Source organism: Apis florea, unplaced genomic scaffold (genome assembly GCF_048593485.1).
Source record: "Apis florea isolate Af1SG1 unplaced genomic scaffold, ASM4859348v1 contig_2411_pilon, whole genome shotgun sequence".
Taxonomy (NCBI): domain Eukaryota; kingdom Metazoa; phylum Arthropoda; class Insecta; order Hymenoptera; family Apidae; genus Apis; species Apis florea.
In genome coordinates, this window is record NW_028256580.1 from 1,709,537 (window position 1) to 1,729,379 (window position 19,843).

A 19,843-nucleotide genomic window follows, 5' to 3' on the forward strand; every position below is an offset into this window, starting at 1 on the left:
GATCGCTGATTCGATGGAATCAGACGTGTTGTCGGGGAAATTTTCTTGAAAAGATTTTATCCATGTTAGAAATCTTTCGAATCTTTCGTTAGCAACGTGTAAAAAAATTTTTTATAGGAATAATTATTAATATCTAAAATTTTTTGAATATTTAACAAGATATAAAAAATTTCAAGTTTGAAATCTTTCGAAATTTCGATCGAAAAGATTTAACAAAAAATTTTCGAAAGTTAAAATTTTCCTACCGGATATTATATGAATTATCATCTCTGAAATTCTTAAGATATTTGATGAGATACAAAAGAGTATGTTCGATCGAGTAACGAAATAAACAAATTTTTTACGATACGATTTCGATCAAATATTATCTCTTACGTTGCAAATGTCAATAACCAAATATAATTTAATTTTCAAGACGAGATTGATTTTTCTATTCCTTTACTCGTATCCATATACTTTCCGCAATTAGCAAACAATATTCCACCGTATTCGAATAACGCTTTTAAAAAAATATCCATCGTCAAAGGTAAATTAATTCTTCCCTCCTCTCATCTCTTAAAGATGAATATCCTGGACTTGAGTAACGAGGTAATTTTTCTCAGTCCCCCAGCCGTTTCTCCGTTCAAAATATTACACCGGTTATGAGCGGCTAAGGAATCCGGCTAGCTGGCTCCGCCTCTTAAAACAACCTCGATTTTAATTACAGCCATTAGGCCAGGGGCAAGAGAACCGAGTAAATTGTCCCTTGGTTCGGCGAGAAAACTGCAGGAATTTTATTAACGTCCTCTGAAAGGGAAGAAAGGTCCGCGACCGGAAGAGACATAGATAATTCGAGTCTAGCGAAAAGTTAGCGAGAATCGACAGGAAGGCGGAATAAGTTTGGTAATGAATAAATTTCTACGAGCGAATGAATTGTTTTTTCTCGATAAAATAATGGATGGGGGAATCGAATGAAAGGAAGCGTCATTTTATCGAATTTTTGATGGTAATGATGGAAAAAAATTTCGAAGATTAGTGTTCGTAGAAAAATTTTTGATTGCAATAAAAAATTCGATAAAAATTATTCGATAAGAATAAAGACGAATCTTCGATCGAAAGAAAAAGTTTTAAAGGAAACAATTATCGTCCCTGAAATTTTTATTAAATATAATATGATGCAAGAAATTACGTTTGATTAGATTCATTTTCTAAATCAGCCATTCTACAATTCGAACTCCAATCGTAACAATTTAGCTCAGTTCTGCTGCTTTTATATTCTCGTATTACAAAACAACCTCTGAAATTTCTCATTTCGATCTTTTCAATTGAAAGTATCTCGCAAGATCGCATCCAATTCTCTTCCAATTCTTTCGAATCTCGGAAAAAAAATCCAAAAATCCACCACAATTTTTATCCTCCGTTATTTTTGGTAAATTGGTTCATAACCTAAATTGGTCGAGCTGTAATCTAAATTCCAAGCATAATGGCGCTTAGAGCAACTTTGCTTCGGCATAATGCAGGCTTATCGCAAGTTAAACATGCCGGGTTATGGTCGAGGAATATCGCCATCGTGAATTTAGAACTCAACTCGGCTTAGAACTTGGAATAATCTAGCCCCCCCATAATGACTAAGTCGAGGAATAGTTTACGGATGTCGTAACTCCCGTTCTGGAGTGGACCCTGGTTCATCACTGGTACAACCCGTGGAATACGCCAAGGTTATATATGTACCGACGCCATGTTGGATTCGTAACAGCACAATGGCGCCCAGATCGCTTAAGCTCGCACGTTGGATCCCGCGCGGCTTAAGTTCTCAATAGAGGGAGCCTCGAAGAACCTTGATGCCATTTGCATTTTATGAATAATTTAAATTTCCAATTGGACGAGTTCGCAATAGATTTATCGAAAGTCTCGTGTGACAATTGTTAATCAATTAACAATTTAAATACCATTGGTGAATGGAAAATTTATGGAATGGTCTTTAATATCGATAATTATTATTGCAATTTTTTTTTCTTCGGGATCGTGTAATTAATTATTCTCTACTTATTTTACGTTTTAGTAAATATCTTGCAATCTTTTGAATAAATAACTAGCTTTTTGGAGTTCATCTGGAGGTAATATTGAACACACAAATGTCTATGATGAAACTTTTTTCTTAATTTGATAAACAAGCCTCACAATATTTCTGTATACCAATATATCTTTTGTATTTGTTTCTATCGCTAGAATGGATAATATATAAACATTACATTTCGTATCCATTAGGAATAAATTTAAATAACAATTACCCAACTATGATACAACCAAATCGACGAATAACAATTTCGTTTTTCCGCTTTATCGATAATCGAAAGAAGATTTGAACGTAGTGCAAAATCTTCAGAATCACAATTTTTCCACGCGACGATCGAAGAATTCCGATTAAATTCCAATCTTTTATTTTTCTTCCGCCCTTTCTCTCGTTTTCACGCAACGAAACAAAGTACTCTCGCCAGATAATGAAATTCCAAGTTCGACTACGACACTTGCATTATTAACAGGAGTGGAATTAAAGATCCAAGGTGGTCGAGAATCACTGGACTCTCGAGTAATTTCCCGATTTTTCCCCCGTGAAAACCTGGTGGTGCTCAACGAGAGGAATCGAATCTCTCGAGGATCGAACAAACTTTTTCCAACTCGTGAGAAGTTTTTAGTTTTTCTTTTCTTTCCGGAGACAATTAAAATTTGTAGAAAAGTGGATTTGTCGAACGAAGTCGAAGGTAAATATACGTGAATTACACCAAACATTGAATCGCTCTTTTGACACGAGGATGAATCCATTTTTTCACTCGACGGATAAAAATCGATGGATCCTCTTGTTTCTAAAAATTAAAATTTAAGTTTAATAACGAGATTGGACAAAACTTTCGAGATTAAGAATACTTCGTACCTTTTACCAACTTTTTCAAGAATTTCTCAAGGAGAGACGCAACAAGCTCTTCGATTTCGAATCGAACACAGCTTCGTCAGGCCCTCCACTGCGTTCATTTCGTTCGTTCCTTTCAAAATTGCTGAAAAGTCCATAAGAAAGAAGGAAAGAGGGAGAAAAGGGAGGCGTAGGAAATTTTTGGTTAATTGGGTTGGAAAGTGGAGAAAATCGATGTAAAGAGACGAAGGGAATGGCATAATAAAGGTGGCCGGCGTACAGAACAGTCGCATAATCTATCCGGCTCGTTGCAATTACGTCTCCGGATCGCGTTTAACCGGCGCCGCTCCAAATTTCGAGCGTTGATACCGGCCAGCGGTGATTAATTCAGCCAGGAAATTGGTGGAAAATCCGGCAGAGAGTTAATTGTCGAGCCGTACCGCGAGCTCGCGCGTGGAACGAGTTTCCGCTTCCGGGAATTTCCGATCGATCGATTTTTTTCCAACACGAAAGTCAACTCATCCACGTTCCAGTTTATTGTCGCTTCTTTTCTCCAATTATCACAAGCATCGCGCACCAATGGACTATCTTCGTTTTCGATTTCTTCCAATCTGAAAACCAGTTTATTTATTATATTTCGTTATTCTAATTTTGGTATTATTTGCAATAATCTTTGTTTTCGATCTCTTTCAAATGCTTCCATTTATAAGAGTTAACTCACTTACGTTTTGTTATCCTTGGTTGTTTTTTCAAGTCGAAAATCTACTCATTTGATGTTTACTTCGTATCGTGTCACGATCGCGTTGAATTATATTCTTGATTCTTCTTTGGAATTAAAAATTTATTTGATGATGGAATTTAAAATACAAAAGAATCGTAGAATAATTGAAATCTTGTTTCTCGATTATCGATAAAAGTGACGAAACTTCCATTCGTTATTCTTCAATTTGATAATACTGCTACAATAAAATATAGAAAAATTATTATACAAGATCAGATATCTGTACTATACTCGATACATTGAAATATAATGAAAGTATCTTTGCAGCATCTTGTACTGATTATTTAATTTTATGCCTTCTTTAACATTAAAATAAAATTAGAAACTCTTACTCTGCTTTCTACGATTTTCCTTTCAATTTTTTCGCTTCAAAACAACAATATATAGAACAAGAAACATTTTTAAATATTCTTAATATTCATTTACAATTGATTCATTTATCACCGTCAAATTGTGCGTACATCGAAAAACATTAGTCCACACTTATTCCACGGAATTTTTCCTTTCTTCTAAATGCATTTTCCATTCGTCACGTGGCCGATTCATTAATTAACACCGGACAACGTCCGAGAATTAATTGAATTCATTCTCGTGGTGCTTGCTCGTTTGTCTCCGATTCAGACGTACAAATGTTAATTAACATCGATCGGTAGATACCATCAGGCGACAACCAAAGGGGGGATGAAATTTGGAAAATTGGTCTGGTTGTCGATCCATGTATTCTATCTCTCTGTCTAACCTCCATTTTTTCGAATTCCTGCAATTCAGACGAGAATTTTAATGAAAAATACTAATTTACGATACAAAGATTGGAAAATATTTGAAAAATTTATTTGTAATATTTCTCTTGTATGTAAGGAATAAACATATAAGCAAAATTCAAATATGGTAGTGCCCTCTATACACAGTGCCTTTGTTAGAAAATTACTAGCTAGAGTATTTACTTATTCTACCTTTCTTGCCATCACATGTATTGTCATTATTGGCTGAGGACAATGACAAAGATGAAGTGAAATAGAATGATAAAATTTTGCAGCATTTATAACTTTCAAATCAAAAGAATCCCGTTTCGATATTCTAATCTTTATCCTAACCTCAACCAATAATAACATTGCGTATGAATAGCAGAGAAGATGCATGAATATTCTGTAAAAAACACTACTATTAGAAGTTTTCCTTTGAATATTTAAATTAGAGGGATTCTATTTTACAATACGATGTAATTATTTTTAATTATAAAGCAAACCTCATTGCCTTTCAACCTCACGCAGTACGCCTAATATATTGACAAACAGTACTTCACTCAGTGAATATGAGAATCTCGTTTTTATCGTGGAAGCTACGTACGATTCCTCTCTGATGTTAATTAATTTCCAAATTGCGTATTCACTTCAATTAATTAAGTTTGCTAGGGAAATACTTGATTCTCTCTTTCGGCCAACATGTCAACGGAATATTGATAGGGGTTTGGTGAAATTTACGCACCATTCTTGGTGCAAATTGCTGTAAATGTACCTGCAATCAGGGAAGATAGGATTGAAATTTTTCGATTCGAAACTTTCAAATCAGTGAAAATGTATAAAGATGGTAGATTAAAAAACAAAATGTATGATTAAAACAATTTATGACATTTATAGAACGATGGATAACGCAAGAGTGAATTAAGTGGCCACTGATGGCGTTCCGATCGTTCTCTAACTATGATAATTTTAACCTAATTTATACTCGGAGATTATAGATTACGTATATAAATCTCAATTCTAAGATAATAAGATTTAGAATAGCGACACTAGCATTAAAATATCCCCAAAGTGCTAAATAGGGCGAAGATAATCAGCCAAAAGTTCCACAATTCTCGATTAATCTAATCTTCTAATTAACTACCAAGAAGCTTGCAAGCTCTATAAAATTCTCATAATCTTTACTTAAATTTCCATCGATAATACATACCTATACGTTTAACCAGTATATTACGTCTCTAACACATCTCCAACCTCATATAAATATCAAGCGTAGTGAATATTACAGGACGTATAATAAATTTTCCGAGGGAAAGATCTTTTTCGTTTCTTCCGCACTATTGCAACCACTAAATTAATTTTAAATGTAATCTAACGCTATTATATTAAAAAATAAAATGAATTTAAAATATAGATATAAAAATCAAAATATCTCAAAAATACTAATTAACGATCATCAAAGAGTCAAAAACTGTATAAATTCGTTCTCAAATTTCCACATATTTATGAAACTACTTGCACAAACATATCTGACCATCATACTATATCTCCAACACACTTTTAACCTTGTAAATATCCTATCGAAACGTGTTAAATATTACAGAACATGCAACAATTTTGCGAGAAGATAGCTTCTCTTTTATTTATACGAGCGATCGCTAGTGGCGCTTCGATCGCTCCACAAGCATCTTCATCTCAACTTAACTTCACGCTACACTTAAAAATTATAAATTATACACTTGAACAAGCTGAAACGAATTTTATTTTAAACAAATGCAAATGTTAATTAACGTTGATCAGTTTCAATAGAATATTTAAACAAAAGAGAAATGAATATCGACGAGAGAATTAAAATCCTCAAAATATCTCGAAAATGTTAATCAACGATTCTTAAGGAAGGAAACTCTATAAGATTTCCATCGATAATACGTTTCCCCGACATTTCCAATCCTCTTGCAAATATCCATCGCGGTGAATATTACAGGACGTATAACAAATTTCCTGTCGGATGGATCGAGTCTCGACAAGCCCAGCCTCAGTATCTCAGACGTTAGTCATCATCCACGATCTATCTCGATGACGTTGAGATGGGACGAAGAGAGGAGCGTGAGATAAATTAGTCCGAGGAATCAGTCAAATCAGGCCTCGTCTAATCGAATTAATTCCCTTGCCAGCTAATCGCGCGCGCGCGCGTTCACGAGTTGATTTACTCCTCGAGGATGTTTGAACGGAAATCCTCGACGAAGGACCGATTCCGCGCGTTACAATCGCGAGACAGCCAGCCTCCGTTCGATTTAATTGGCCGGCGAACAATGGCCGGCTGATAAGACAAGGCCGCGGCTATTAACGTAACCGTTCGACTTACTCGACGATAATGGAGGGATATTGGGAAATTTCCAGTTATTTCGATTAGATTAGTCGCGTTTGAACCGGTTTGAAGAAATTAATTTGGAATCCTGTACAACTAAAAGCCCTAAAAAGGAGGGATGATTTGAAAAATTATATATTTTATAAGAGGATAAGAGAATTTTATTATATTTAAAATGGTGGGATCTCGTATAATTCGAAGGACGATTTGAAAAATTATATAGTTTATCGAATAAGAAAATTTTATTATATTTAAAATTGTAACTCTTTGAATTAATTATTATTTCGATTAGATTAATCGTGTTCGAAGTAGTTTAAAAATTCGAATTAAGGTCTCGTATAATTCGAAGAGAGATTTGAAAAATTATATAGTTCATCAAATAAGAGAATTTTATTATATTTGGAACTGTTATTTTACTCTCTGTTTTCTTTGATTTACTTTACCGAAGAATTTGTTATCTTTTTGCGTTTGAGACAATTTAGAAACATTCGAGTCGAAAATTATATTTCCGTTTTCTTTGAATTTTTCGAAAGAATTCGTTTTTTTCTCCCCGATCATTCTCACGAGAAATAAAATGATATTATAACGATTCTATTGTTAAAATCGGAGATAAAAAAAAAAGAGGTAAAGAAACTCGACGAGTTCGTTTAATTCGAGTTCGTCTCGAATTAAGACTCGAGAAATTTATCGCGCTGAAACTTTTGCGGATTAATAAGTTCTGCAAATTATGACTCGACCCATTCTTGCGAATTCTACAATTTTAATGCACTTCAAGACTTTCAATGAAATTCCTCCATAACTTTGCGCCGTAATACTTTAAGCTATTGCCCAACAGAAATTGCAAAATTGCGAGGAAACGTTGTGTCTCTGATTATACTTTCCCCTCCCTTCTTTTCGATACAACACAAACTTCGATACAATTTAAAATATTCGAAGGATAAACATTCGCAACGGCAAAAATATTCACGAATAACATGAGAGGGAATAAGAGTGGCGGGGGAGAGGGGGGAAATTCCTCGATATTCCTCCATACCCCTTCCACCTCGGGAAGACAAGACAAGGCACAAAACGTTCGTTGCTCGACGACTATTATTCCAGCCTCGAATATTGTTTCACCATTGGTGGATAAAGTTGGAAACGCGGTTCGAGGATAACGAAATGGGACGAGGTAACACGATCGTCCCAATAGGATTTTGGAAGGGAGAAACTGATGCCGCTCGGACGAATAATGAAGCGGCCCGAAAGGAGGGGGAAAGAAGAAAAAAACGAGTGGACGGAGAATATTCGATCGATCTCGAGACGAATTACGAAGCGAAATAAAAATGGAACGAAGTCGAAATGAAAATCTTGAAAAGAGCTTCGATCGAACGTGACGAGAATGAAGGGCTGGAAAGGGTTGGATAAGCTTCTCTCCAGTTCGATTTTTTTTTTTTTCGTGAAAAATCGTTTGGATTAAACTTCGGGGATAAATCTCCCAGTTCTCACTCTCTCTTTCTCTCTCTGTTCCTCTTCTCGTCGTGTCGGTTTGTCGGGTTTATCAGTGAGAAACAGGTGTCTGGATAATAATTCGATTCGAAGTGGAGGTTGAATCGTGTGTGAAAATATTGAAATTTAAAATCGGGGTGAATATGTTTGTTCAATAACTAAATCTTCTATTTACGAATTTCACGTCCGTTTCCAATTTAATCGTGTAATTGCATAGCACGATGCGTAAACGTCGTCGAATCATCATTATCGTATCTGAAAATAATAAAATTTAAAACGAAGAAATTGGATAAAAATCTATCTAGTCGATCGATAAATATTGAAATATTTAAAACAAAGATTGGACGAATCGATTCTCTCGTTAACTACTGAATTCAATTTGCAATTTCGACCGATAATGATAAAGCCTCGTATCATGATTTATAAATATCGTCGAATCGCCTTTCCATCGTATCTCAAAATATTGGAATTTAAAATAGAAATTTGGTATATAGTAATCGAAAGCTTAATTTTCTCTATTTACAAATTTCACACTATTTCCAAATTCAATCATAACGGTAATCACAATAACTATCTCGTTCTAAAATATCTGAAATATCTAATAATAATAATCTCGTATCACTCGTTCGTTAAAATATTTAAATTGAAAATTTAAGAGACGGGATGAATTGAAACCCATTCGTTTCACGATATATAAAAATAATACGTAAACGTTATCGAAACATCATCAAACAAATGAAAAATCGATCGTGGACGATTGTTCTCCCCTTGTTTCATTCCTCCCCTTCCAATAAAAATATCCGGAAATTACGGGCAAATATCGGTGTGATACCGAACGTAACGAAGCTCGAACCGCCATCGAATTAGAGTAGAACCGATCGAAGCGAAAAGTGGATCGATACCGATTATCGGCCGAGGCCAGTCGCATCCATCTGCATTTTCCAGGGCCGTGTGTCGATGACACGAAAACGATCGACGCTGCCCCCTTGCTGGTTGGCCACGATCGATAACGAGTCTTCGAATTCACGAATGCTCGAGAGCACACGTGGTTAAACTAATCGTAACGTGTACGCCGATATTACGCGCCGCCACTATGCAACCGAATTATTTTATCGCGCTTCCGGGGCCACGGCCGGCCCCTTATTTGCATCGAACTCGATGAATCCGTGGAAACCGTGCCGGGGAATGGAATTCCCGTTTGCGACGATAAGGATGTAATTGCGATTCCGCTAATTTTCGAAAGATCGATGGAAATTGTGGAAAAGTGGAAGGATTTGACTTTATTTTCCATATCTTTTTACCAAACGATAATTAAGAATGATTGAGAAAATGAATTATTACAATGTGTTAATTTAAATCTAATTTTGAACGAAGGAAATTTTGTAATGGGAATGCATGTAAATCTTTTCCACGTTGAAAATTCTTCTATGTTCGACAATATAACTTGATCTAACCTAATTGATTCATGCGCATGCTCGTAATATGATCTTTCCAACGTTGAAAGAAACTAGATTTATCTGGGAAGTGAAATCGCAGAAAAAGATCCTGTGTCACCGTTAATTCGAATATATCGCTATAACCTAACCTAATTGAGTCATGTGCATACTCGTAATGTTGAAACTTCTGGTTTAAATATAAATTTATCTGGAAAGAACTTCTATGTTATTGTTAATTCGAATATATCGTTGTAATGATATCACAACCTAACCTAATTGGATGTAAATTTTGTAATAAAAGTAATATATATATATATATACACGTATATTTTTCATGTTAAAAATTCTGGATTAAATAGAGGTTTGTCTGAAAAGTGAAACCACAGAAAGATCTCTACAAGAATCTCTTGTATCATTGTTGATTCGAACATTCGTCTCAACGAACCAGGTTATCCGCTTTAATGCGAGCAACACGTTTAAACGATCCCCGCAAAATCGTAGAATTCCTTTGTCGCAACCGCAGTTTCGCCAGAAACCTCTTATCACGAATCGGATCAAGCAAATCCATTTTTTCGTCCTCGACCTCGAGAAATTCTCTCATTACACCGCAACTAATACAAAGCATGGGGCATGGTCAGAATGGAAATTCAAATAAAGATCGAATTTTTCTTGGAATTAATTTTACATTTTCTTTGTATTCTTATCAAGATATCACAGATCGTGTCTTCGTGTTGTAGAAGAATGCATTAGAAGATGGGTCGTATTTCTTGTCTAAAATTCTCAATCTTCTTCTTCGGTATCGTTCAGAAGGAATTTCTTCTCTCGAGAATATGTTCCTCAGAAGTATCTGCTTCAGATACATAAAGACTTTTATTCTTTCTTTTTTTCATTCTTCCTCTTTTCCATCTTACGATTTGTCTCTATCGTAGCGACAGAAATTTCTTTCTCTCTTTTACTTACAACACGATCTTGCTACGCTATAGAAAGACTTACTGAAAATATTTTATTTGAAAAATTCATCTTCTTTTTTTAGTCAGGATCTCAATAATCAATTTCTTGCATCCTCTTATTGAAAGACTGAAAGTTTGAAAATTTTGTGCTATATCTGTGTACTTTCTTTCAAAAATCATAGCAATTTTCATTTATTTTTATTGCATCTTTTTTTGTGAATTTATTATAAAAAAGATGATATTTATCCAAATCATTAAATATTTATAATATATTTTTTTTCAAATTTTTATCTTCTTTTTTATTTAATTTTCTTTTTTTATTCTACAAATTTTTTCATACCTCTTTCTATGTACATAAACAAGATATTTTTGAATGGAATAATACTATAAATATCGGGAAAAAACTTTGAAAAATATTATATTGTAGGATTCTTTTATCACCTATTTTAATCATTGATATCCTTCTGAACTTCTACCATTCATTCTCTATTCTATTTTCAGCTTACAAATCACCAAAAACTCTATCTATTCGCTTCGAACATCGAATTCTTTTCAAATCGAGTCAAACAAAGTTCGAACGAAGAGCGTACAAACACATGCACTTTGTGTCGCAAAAGAAAATGCTCTTCTTCTTCTTCTTCTTCTTCTTCTTTTCGAGACAAGTTTCGAAAAGATGGCAAGTGGAAAGTTTCGAAAGTATCCGGAAGCGAGAATGCTGTTTCTCACGAAGATTCCTTATATCGAAATCGCCCACGGGCCACGCTTTTTATTTTTTAACACGTCCTCCTCCCATTACTCGAAGCTATTCGTCGCCCTCGTTCGTCGAAACATCCTTTTTCTCGCTACACGCACGCGTAATCTCCGCGAAATGGTTCCCCTTTATTGCCACCAGGTGCTCACTTCCACTCGTTTCGCGTTTTATCACGCGAGAAGAGGTAAAATTACGGGGATTCATGGTGGTGGTTGAGGTTAGGTTGGAAGACGTTTTCTGGAAATGATCTCTGAAAAGGAGATGTTCATTGATAGAAGAGAGAGTGAGAAATGGTATCTCTCCGGCGTTTTGACGTAACGATACTCTCGTTACCTCTTCAAAGAAGAAGATATTGTTATGAGAAACTCGAGAAGAGATACGATTTCATTCGATTTGAACGAGAATCTTAATTATCGAGAAAATTATCATATTCATATATACATGTGAAATGAGAAACTTTCGATTTCAATGAAATGAACTGTTTCAAGCAGTCTTAAATCATTCTATTTCTAAATATAATTTGAACTTAACGATTGCACGATTTCTTTTTTCGATAGAAAACATTCTTTTTTAAAATTTATACATCTTTAACAATTTCTTTCAATTGTTTTGCTCAAAAGTTTTTTAACAATCTATTCGTATCGTTTATTTTTTAATTAAAGTTCCATTCCAATTGCAATTTTTCCAACGGATTCATTTTTTCACACGCCAACATTGTTCCAATTTTAAAGAGGTAAAATATATTCTTACCCATCTACCCACGAATCTAATGAATACAAAGTTAGAAATTTCGAACAATTTTAAAGTTCAAGGATACATACCTGAATGTGGCAAATTAAATTTTCTCTTTGAGAAGATTATTCTCTCGACGATAATGACACTTTGTATGAAACTTCTTCAAATATTTATCCATACTCGATACTTGTCAAACTTGTCAAATTTGTCAAACTTATCGAAATTTCCAAATTCTTGAAAAAGATTGCGGTTAATTGAGAAATGGCGGTGATTAATATAATAACGCGATCCTTTAACGCGGTTCCTGTCGCCATTACGCGTGTGATTTCGCTCGGCGAAATCAGAGAGGAGGGATCTTAATTACAGCATTGTTCGAGGAACGGTGGCGGTCTGGCGAATCTGTAGCGATAGAACGTTTCTACGTCGTTGAAATTAATCGCGCGATCCACCGACTAATGGGTCTTTCCGATCGTGAAAGATGGCGAATCTGGTGGAAAGAACATTGCTTCTGGTCCCACGATCAGCCGCGACGTGGCTCTGCCTGTCTTTCTTGAACAAGAACTATTGGATACACGAATACGATTCGCTGTTGGAATACACCATCGTGGACATTTCATTCGTGTGCATTCGATTCCAACGTTGAATTAATATTTACATCAATGATTATTTTTATGTCGAATTTTTATCTTTACTTTTTGTTAATTATTATATATTAAGGAAAGGTTTGGTGAAATCTTATGGATATTTTAATTGAACGATTTATAACCATTATTATAAAGTATTATAAATTAAAAAATTTAATATGAACATGCCTAACGTGATTCTAATATTGACTTTAAAATTTCATAATTTGAACGAATATATATATGCCATTTCTATTTCAAATTTTCTTCTTTACTTTCCATTAACCAAGTCACAAATTAACAAATTTTTATTATAAAATATCGAGAATATTTTATTTCATAATTTCAATTAACAACAGTTTCACTTCTTTCCCTCTATTTTCCTATTAATCGTCGTAAATTATAAAAGTTTAGCAGTTGTAAACAAGAAGCAAGTTGTAACAGTGTTCGAAAGAAAAACGAGGGAAAAGAGTGCTCCTTCGAGATTGATATTCCGTGAAACGACGCTAATATCGGATAAATAAAAGAATATCGTGATGGAAGCGTTTTGAAAAAAGCGTTTGAAACTTGGTTTATGGGCGCATAAAGGTTGAAATCAAGGCTTCCCGCCGGCGGAGGTTGTCAGTTTGAACTTTAAATGGAATCACCGGGGACCGGAAATAAGAGCGACCTATTTCTTTCCGTGGATATTGATCAACCCGTGGCTGAGTGTCTGAGAATCGGCGACGCCGCGCTAAGTGCTCTTGTGTCCGCGGAAATTCTACGATTTTCGTCTCCGTTTCAATCCACGTCGGGTATTAAAGCGAGCAGAACTAAACGAATAATAAAAAAGAAGGAGAGGGGGAAAAAGAAGAAATCTCTGCTCGAAGTTATTATTCCGTCCAAAAATGCGTACGAAAAATCTTCTCTGAGAGTCTCTGAGCAACATATATTCCTTGGAATTATTCAATTGCGAATGAAATTGAATTTTTAAATTTCTTGGAAAAAATCTTGGAGGAAAGAATAGATCGAAGAGAAAAGAGAGATTAAAAATTCAAAGAATAATACGAAATTTTACGATTGATTCTAATATAAATAAATGTACAAACCTGTGATTTTTGATTCGAAATTTTCGAACGAGATCATTCGAGGAAACGTTTCGATAATCCATTGAGCTTATTATGAACACGTTAACATTTGTAAATATGCAAAACTGTAAATTTTTCGCGCTTACTTTTCACGTTACATTTGCAAAATCAATGATCGATTTTCTAACAAAAATGTACAACGTTATATCACGAACATCGGAAACTTAACCTAAAAAAAAAAAAAGAGTTGCGCGATACCGGGCAAAAATGCAAATGGTAAGCTCTGCATATTTCCATATATCGATGAAAAGTACGATTACAAAGAACGTGATATTATACGGGTGGAAAACGGTGGTTCTCGATGAAAATATCGCTTAATAACCGGAGAAATGCTGGCTCGTCGGTTTCGAGATCGGCTGCCCAGGTGACAACGTTTATTACCGTTTCGCGCGATGACTTATTACCGACCGTGGATAACAACGAGCCGTTCGATTTATCGTTGGCCGGCTGTTAACCCGATATATGAATCAATATATGCGCCCACCGTTATATTGGAACCGTGCCAATTTTCATATTCGAAAATAACCCTTCCGTATCCGAGCTGACCACGATACGTGTCATCCAACAATTACTATTTGAAGGATTGTTCACGAGTGTTATCAATGGATCAGAGGATCGTGAAAGAATTCTTTTGGCGATTTATTTTCCACTTTGCTCGCGTCGACGGATCCCGAATGATTAAACGAATAATGCATAACGAAGAATCGTCGAATTTTTTCGAAAATTTCGACTCGAATAAAATTGTCTGCTCTATCGACGAGGATCTCGAGTAATTAAACGAGAAATTATATAAGATTTTTTTTGAAAATTTGTTGCGGTAAATGTAATTCTTCCCTTGAATGTATCGTGAAAGGATAATAAATATGTATACGTATATAAAAAAAATTAATTCGAACTACGACACGAAATTCCTTCCATTTCTCGTCAGATAGGGAGGATCGTAAATCGCAACTCGGGATCGATTTTTCAATTTTTTTTTTTTTTTTTTATATATATATAGCTTCACGCTTCAACGACGCGAATTTCACGAACGTTTTCCAATTCCTTCCGCGAATCTGTCTCTCTCTCTCCCCCCTCCTTCTCGAGAGGATCTCGAGTAATTCGAAGCGAATGTCAGTCGCGGCGCGAATTTATGCCAGTCCCCACCCCCCTCCTCCCCCTCTTTCTTTCTCTTTTTCCCTCCCTTTTTTTCTTTTTTTCGGACGGTTTCCGGAGGAGGATGGCACGCGATAAAAGCGTCAGGTACGGTTCTCGTCACGGGCCACGGGACAAAAAGGGCCACGATGCCGTCCTTGTGTATCTCTTCCAAAGGCTCGCCCCGTTCTTTATCGTGGAAACGATGACAAAAGCCGGCCAGAGGGTGGAAAAAGTCCTCGTGGGGAACGTACGCGGGAAGAAAAGCTATCCGAACCTTCCCTCTCTCTCTCTCTCTCTCTCTCGTTCCCTTCTTCTTCGTCTTCGTGAGACCGTTCTAGATCGCTTGAATATATCGCTTTCGACTAACTTCCTTCTCCTTCTCGTTCTCCCTCCTTCTCCTTCTTCCCCCTCTCCTCGCGATCCTTTGTCCGTCCCTGCTTTCCCCCACCATCGTTTGTTCGTTTCCTTCGAATGAAAGGAGGAGGGATATGAATCGGTTTGCAACTCGCTATCTTTTCTACCTTCGGAGAAGAAGTATTTAATCCGTGAACAGGAATTTTTTTTTCTTTTCTTCGCGTTTGTTCAGATCAATGTGTAATTTTTTTTCTTGGAAGGGGAAAGGTGTACGTGGTTTTGGATCGCTTGGTAAACCGAGAGAAGCGTGTCTCGTGATGGGACAAAAACGAGCAATGGCATCGAGTCAATGCACGTAATACTGTACTTTTTTGTATCGAGGCGTTGAATCTGTAGCAGCAGATGGTAAGGTAGTTTCTTCGTTGTGCAAAAAGATGCTCGAGCCTGAGTGATTTGCTTTTTTTTGGACCATTAGAAATTAGACGGACACGAGATAAGGTATTTTCAGATCACTTTTGACGTAATTGATGTAAAATAATATAATACGATTAATATAATATATGATGATGTTTACAATTTCGGATAGTCGAAAAGTAACTTGAATCCTGTTGGTAGACAGACCAATTGAAGAGATACGATGGATTAGGAGAATAAATTCGCTGTTGTCGCCGACTAAGTTGTAACGTAACATCGATTCGAAACTTTCCACTGTGTCACGTTCGTCAGGAAAGGAAAGCTACGGGAAAGCTTGGAAGAGGGAGACCTAGTTCGAAGACTTGGCCGCCATTATGACGGCGGGGTATTCAGATTCAAACGACGTTCGAGTCCCTCCGAGCTATTGTCATCAGCCAGTTTGATACTCGTAACAATTACGTCGCGACGCGAAATTTCGTCTGTCGATGGGAGCGGAGAAGCCTGTCTGCGTTTAACAAACGACCAACGTTTTCCACGAGAAAACACGTGGTATTAAGTTTGAATATTTGCACGAAATATTCCAACTATGTTGTTATCAATATAAGTAAATATCATTTGAGAGCGTGGTTAAGATCTATTGGCAGTGAATTTAACTAGAATTGTTGGCATCTTGATTCTAGGGATATCTAGAGGATATTTAGGAGTGACCAGAAGTGACTAGATTTAATTGTTAGAATTGTTAGGATTTTTCTTCTGATAATATCTAGAGATCCCTAGAAGTATTTTTTTGCCATTAGATTCAATTAGAATTGTTAGGATTTTGGTTCTAATCTAGGAATCTCTACAAGTATTTTCTTGCCACTTAGGTTTAATTGTTAGGTTTCGGATAATATTTACGGGTTTCTAAAAATATTTGCGTGACACTAAATTTAACTAGAATTCTTGGGAGAATTCCACAGATATTCCGAATCTCAGGAATCATTCAAAGTGCTTGGCTGGCAGATTAAATTAGATAGAATTGTTGATAGGGTCTTGATTCTAGGGATCGCGCAATACATTTAGGGATCACTATAAGTACTTGGAAGGTTCGAAAAGTTAACAATGTTTCGAAAGTATCGATGGTATTAAGTTTTGCGATGCGTTTGATGAGATTACAAGAGGTTTGTTATAAACTTCTACCAACTAATAAGACGCTTATAGTTCGAACGAATACAGCTTCCTAGTTGGAAGCACGTAAACCTCGCGCAATGCGATTAATAATTTCCCCTAAACTAACCGATTTCATTCATTCTTTCTCGAATTTTTTTAAAATTAAGAAATTGTCACAAAATAAAAATTTTGTAACGAAATTTTATTAAAAAGCTCATCTACCATAATCTCCACTTCTTATTCTATTCTTTTTTTTTTTTTTTTTTTTTTCTTCTTTTTATCTCGAACAGAAAGCATCCAATCCTATTTTCCGCGGATTCGCACACGAGATTCGAAATGAACTCGGTTCCGCCACTCCAGTGGCGCCAATTTTCACACAATTGAAATAAAACGTTTCAAACGGAATTATGCACGCGGGTAACGCAGTCTAAGTAACAAACAGGAAATGCTCGCAAAGACGTTCCCCCGGGATCTTGGTGTGGAAGTACGTGCCTTTTGAGCCGGCTATTTTACATCCCTGGAACACAGGAGTGTAATTGAATCGCGCGGAAAGAGTTTTTACAGGCTCAGCTGGGCCAAACTGTCCGACCGACCGTCGATAAATTTTTCAACGATCGAGATCAACGTTTGCCGAACGGCTGACCTCGATTTAATCGATTCACTTCGACGTCAAACGACTTCCATTTCCAACTTTCGTTTTTCTTTGATCTCCATTTCGATTTCGAGTTGATTAAAGTTTTAATTTCTAATAAAAAAAAAAAAAAAAAAAAAAAGTTATTAATAATCCGTGACACGAATTCTTCGCTTTTTTTTTTCCTTTTTTTTTTTTTTTTTTTTTTTACGTCGATTCCGATATCGATTTGAATTTCCTTAGGATTTTGATTCTAGGGATACCTAGGATATTTCAGAGTTCACTAGACCGATTTTTAATCCACATCCGATTTTTACGCGTGAGTCGAAGAAGAAAAAAAAAATCACGAAAAATTGAAAAAATACGCCGTTGTATACCATGATCCGTGAATGTTTTATCAAAATAGGAGGGAGGAAAGGGGAGGGAAAGAGAAATCCATCAGTTTGACAGTTTGGCGAACGCTCCAGTTAAAAAAGTAACTGATTTCCGGTCGGACATTTTGAAAGGCAAACCGCGAATATATAACTCTCTCTTCAAACAGTGAAAAAAAAAAAAAGAAAAAAAGAGAAGGGGGAGGGGAGAGAGAGAGAGAGAGGCGGGGGGGGGGGGAAGGGAGAATGAAAAAGCGTAGCAACGAGTGGATACACTCGAGCGAGCGCTAGCGTTACAAAATTTTTGACAGCTTCTGCAGAAAGGATTTGCGACTGGGAACGACAAACGCGTGAAAATCGAATTCTATCCCCGATCACACTTCGTTACAACGTTTGCGGCCAAAAGTGTCGCGATTCCATTGTCTCCCCGCGCTTTTCATGCGAATATATGCGTCATCGCGATTTAAAGGAAGAAGAGAGAAAAAAAAAAAAAGAAAAAAGAATCCCTTCTCTTTGCGCCGCTTCTTCCACGCCCCCCTCCCCACGCCTCGTACTCGAGTTGGCTGATGAATAAAGGATCAGCAAACAGGATAAAGGGGAGCACACGGTCCACGCTTAATAATTTCCTGGCGAGTCAGCTAACTCGGATTAATAATCGAGTTTGCTTTTGGACAAGTTTTTGGAGAATTGATCGATCATCCTTTTCCTCGATGGAAATTCTTATACACGAACAGAATTTATTATCGCAGAATAGAAGTGTGTGAACGAGAATGGATATTTGATTATCGCTCGATTAAGACATTGAGTCACGATTGGAAAATGATAATGATAAAACAAGTTGAGACTCTTTTGAGTTGTTTGAGATTGTATCGTTCCACTTCAAGTGTTGTAACGTTACGGACGAATAGAGGAATATAAATGATAAAACAAGTGGAAAACAGATCGATCGGACAAGTAACAAAAAAAAAAAAAAAAAAAGAAAAGAAAGATGTAAGAAGACCGAGTTATTAACTTATTTTTCCAAGAAATATATAAACGTGATGATATTCCTTGCCTCATAAAATACTATAACTTTTTTTCCTTTCACATTCACGTCGAAAACAATAGCCCATAAAAATTGAGATAAAAATTTCTCGCGTCTCTGCACAAATTTAATTCTTCGACGAGCGAGAAAAAGGTGAATATGTTTTTTTCCGTTAGTGTATTCTTTCTTTTTCTTCTTTTTTCAAAGTCTCCTCGATACTTGTAATTTTTCCAGCACCCTTGAAAAGAGTGGATGGCGGGAGAAAGTATTTATTTCTAGTGTCCTCGAACCGTTTAATTTTTCGCCTGCTCGTTCGAATAATTGCCCTCTGAATTTTTCTCGATTTTCGGTCCCTCGCCCTCGCACGTCCCTTCTCTCTTCCTCCCTCTCGTTTTCCACCAAAGTGGATGCCAGGAAAGAAATTGCACGTCCCGTTGCTTCTGCTTGTTGGAAACTAAAATTCCCCTTTTCCGATCGCTTCTGCCATCGATTCGAATATCGAATAAGAAAACGCTTCGTAGGGAGAAATAGTTCGAAACGAAGGCGAGTCGAATATTTGTAAACGTTTCTCTATCCAGATTATCGTACGATAATACGTTTCATTAGTGGCTAATAGAAATTCTTATATCCATAGTATAAGGAAATGGCAAAAGTAAATATAATTAAACGTTCGTCCCATATAAATCGAACCAGTACAATATATCATCGATTTAATCGATCTTGAAATCTAACGATAGAGTTATGGATAAAATGTTCGTTCGGTCAACTTCTTTACCGACAGTTGGATTAGAGCGAGAGGAAAATTCGTGGAAAATATCCGCCAAAACTTCGTCATCCAGGATATTTCAACCAGAATTTCCAGGCTTGGAAATATCTTCAC

General features: G+C 36.1%; 1 long non-coding RNA gene across 5 annotated transcripts; it reads right to left on the reverse strand.

The window, feature by feature from the left end:
- Positions 1-2,164: 2,164 nt before the first annotated feature.
- Positions 2,165-12,613, reverse strand: LOC116414029 (uncharacterized). 5 transcript variants are annotated; one of them, XR_015291253.1, is made up of 6 exons: positions 12,220-12,613; positions 4,915-5,183; positions 4,001-4,425; positions 3,613-3,846; positions 2,912-3,498; positions 2,165-2,843 (listed from the first exon to the last, which is right to left on the reverse strand). It is a non-coding gene; the product is annotated as an uncharacterized LOC116414029 (long non-coding RNA). The 5 variants fall into 5 exon arrangements; XR_015291255.1 differs by lacking the exon at positions 12,220-12,613 and adding an exon at positions 5,619-7,186 and having other exon boundaries at positions 4,130-4,425; positions 5,016-5,183; XR_015291252.1 differs by lacking the exon at positions 12,220-12,613 and adding an exon at positions 5,619-7,186 and having other exon boundaries at positions 5,016-5,183.
- Positions 12,614-19,843: the final 7,230 nt, after the last annotated feature.